At 44.0% G+C, this 3,525-nt stretch overlaps 1 pseudogene; it reads left to right on the top strand.

The window, feature by feature from the left end:
- The first annotated feature begins 1,599 nt into the window (after window positions 1–1,599).
- On the top strand, window positions 1,600–3,255 carry LOC144133994 (uncharacterized; annotated as a pseudogene).
- Window positions 3,256–3,525: the final 270 nt, after the last annotated feature.

Genomic DNA, 3,525 nt, shown 5'->3' with positions numbered 1-3,525 from the left:
ATTTCTCATGCACATCATTTTGTTGCAGTTAAAGTTAAAATCAGACATATAATATTTATCTGATTCGATGTGCTTTCGATTCGATGGCAGCGTACTGCCAAGGCACGCTGCCGACAGGACTGCTAAAATATTGCAGGTACATCCCCTCAACATAGCGGGCCCTGGCTCCGAAGTTTCTTGCAGTGGTGCGTGCGACTTGCATGGGTGGCTGTGCTAGTTGCTGACGCCATTGGCCACGTTTTCGTTGGGCATGTTTTCGCGTCATACTCAGGGCGACAATAACAACTGCTGTCTCCAACACTCCCGCACTTCAAAGAAGTATGCAGTACGCATAATGTCTCCACCAGATGTTCGGCGTTCTCTGGCATTTCCCCTAATGTTCTTTCAAGGATCTTCAGGTGAGTGACAAGGATCCCAAATGCAGTTAGGAAAATAAATAATCCCATTAGGCGTGGTTTATACCGAATGAATCCCAGACAGAGCCACTTTTCGCTTCGTTGATTTAATTACCACAAAAACCACTAACAAAATATGGATTAAGTTTTCGGTCGTTTGACCCAATTTAGGACGTACTATGCATAAATTTCACGTTCAAAGCTTTGCGCTTAGAAATGCGCAATGTGAAGTCTGTAATTAGCATTAACTGCGGCAGCCGTTCACAGTTCATAGCTGTGCAAAAAATCTCTAGCATATTTGTAGCCTATCACTACGTCAAACTTCCAGTATATAAAGTTTGAATGTTAGCTGCAAGGTACACAAAATAAGCTGTGCACACTGCTATGTAATACCTGAAGTTGTGTTAGTCTTGACGGCATCATTTCTGTTGTTGTTACCTCGCTCGCCAGAGGCGGTAGTTTAAAACCGTTTTGCTGGCCTCCAAACCGCGCGCAGGGTATGTCCTCATGAAATCATGACGCTGTTGAAAGGCCTCGTCCCCGACAAGGACGCAAGGTGTAGGCAAGGTTGTGGCAGGCTGGGGCAGGTCCCGTGGCAAGTCTAGCTGTCCACTCTCAAGGCGTTTTTTGAAATTTGATTCTCGGAGGACTGTTCCGTCACTCTGCTTCCCGTACGTACAAACCTCTACAACAGTACACTTGTAGGCGCTGTACACTACGGCAAGGAAAACAATGGAGAAGGTGCCCTCAAAAGAAAGAAAGTTAAAATAATTCTTCTAAGGTGGGAGCCACACTCAGCAGTTTATTTCCGTTTTTTACAACATAAGTATCCCCAAACATTCAAGAGCACGTTTCATAAAAAAATAATGTTCGTATCATCGTTTGTTTCGTAGAAACTAAAACGCATGGGTTTCCGAAATCAGCAAGGTTTGTTATAAATAATTATTATTCTAATTATTTTTTTACTTGATATCTGCAACGATAACTGGCACCCTCATGCTTGGCTACGGATTTATTGTTATTTTTCAGAGCTTGAAAAAACGGCCGCGGGGGGGATGGCCTACGCACCAAGTATTTTGGTCAGTTGTTGTTTTCCTTAGTTTCGCGTTGTTTAGACCATGCTGAAGAGCTAAAACAGCGTTTCCCAGCTTTTAAATCTGCTACGATAGAACATATAGAGCATTAAGAATGTACTCTGAATGGTATGGCTAAAATCAGACCACAGAAGAAACGGACACGCAAATTCACTGGGAATTGACACACGACGAAGCCAGTGGGTGCGGGTGTTTCGGCGAGTGCCAAGCAGGTGGGGAACATCAGAAAAACTTATGATGCTCTGTGACCGGATTCTTCCCTCCAAGGAAACAGGATAATTGACAGTGATATACTTCCTTCTGTTTTCTCAATTGTTGCTTGCCCTGAATGCATACATCCGTCAATGAAGCTCAAAGAACGCTCTCACCAAGGAATATGCCCTGCCTTTGCGGTTGCGTGTGCAAAGTGCGGGCTCGAGCGCTCGCTTGATACATCGTAAAGTGTGGTGCATGCAAACGAGAACAATGTTCGACTGGTTTGTGCAATGCGCCAGTTAGGAAAAAAGCATGCAGGTGCGGCAGTGTTCTGCAAAGTGATGAACATGCCTCCCCCATTTGCGAGTCATTCCGCCTACGACAGATTATCTTTTCAGTTCTCTACAGCGGCTGGAAAACTAGCATCGGAGTCGATGGTTGATGTTGCGGCAGAAATTCATCATGTGAGGAGCGATGAGTGTTGTGTTCTAGGTGATTTAAGATGGCGACAATGTGGACATTCTTCTCTGAACGGGTGTGTGTCTGATTTCTGTTGACAAAAGAAATGTTGTTGATGTTGAGGCACTTTCCTGCTCATGAAAATGTTGCAAAACAATGCTGAGCCCAGAAAGTGCTGCATACTGGGAGTGGAAAGCAAATCACACTTCCTGTCAGACAAGCCATGAAGGAAGTGCAGGTAGTATGGGCTGTTGGATCGTATGCGATATTTGAGGGTTCTGAAGCGACACAAGGCTTGCGGTGATGGTGATTATTAGAGTTATGCCACTGTAAAGGATATACCTGTACAGAGAGCAGTGTCCAGAAACTTGAATGCATTGGGAATATTCAAAAGCATGTTGGCTGTCGCCTGAAAAAACTTAAGAAAGGAGTGCGTGGACTAGGTTGTGAAGGGAAGCTAAGTGATGTCCTTAGCGACTGCCTGCAAAACTACTGTGATTACCAGAACAGCTTATGTGAAAAACCGCTTGCGAAAAAAAACAAGCCACCAGAGCCAGCCTCTTTCACTGCAGATCTACAGGCAAGACTCTAATACGCAGCCTGTGCCCACCTGAACCGAATAGCTCGTGCATATGCAAAAGGGTACAAGCACTCTGCCAAAGGAGGCAGTGCACAAAGGAAGGCTTCCAAATGACGTGCTTAACGGAGTGCAAGCTGTGTATGGCTATCTTTACGCAGATGAGCGCGTATCGAAATATCTGCATGAGAAAACGCAAAATGGAAACGAGTTTCAAGGAGCTTAAGGGAATTGGGCTCCAAAAGAGGTGTATGTAAGCTTTTCTACTCTACTCTCTGCATTGAACGATGCTCTGGCACACTTTAATAACAGCAGTGTAAGCAGTCAGGATATCCCGAGGCTGGCTGGCATTGAACCAGCGTACTAAAAAACGAAAGCATCCATTGCCAGAGACCACCAGCGCATGCAGAAGGCACTATGCAAGTCAACTGATAAAACAAATCGAGCTAGAAAGAAATGACGAGCAGCCTCACGGACAAAAGGAGACTGTATTGGAACTCAAGAGGGCCCCAGCTATCAGCCTGGAACATTGTAGGCTTGTGTGTGTTCTTTTTGACATCTTTAACTTCCTGTAAAATTCCTATTTACGTGTTGCTCAAAATAATTTTGTTCCACCTTAAGTTACGCAAACTTTAGCTTTCTTCTGAATGAATATTGTAAAACAAAATTTTGCCCAGCCATTCATCGCGTACAGACATGTGCTAAGAATTTGGATTAAACTATCAAATTAAATACTGTAGCTTTTAGAGCCAATTTTAAATATAAATCTTGTGAAAATGGGTAATTTTTTCACGTTTTGTTCATC

Source organism: Amblyomma americanum, chromosome 5 (genome assembly GCF_052857255.1).
Source record: "Amblyomma americanum isolate KBUSLIRL-KWMA chromosome 5, ASM5285725v1, whole genome shotgun sequence".
In the NCBI taxonomy this organism is placed as follows: domain Eukaryota; kingdom Metazoa; phylum Arthropoda; class Arachnida; order Ixodida; family Ixodidae; genus Amblyomma; species Amblyomma americanum.
Note: the sequence above shows the minus strand (reverse complement) of the source record. Positions and strands in the feature narration are given on the sequence as shown.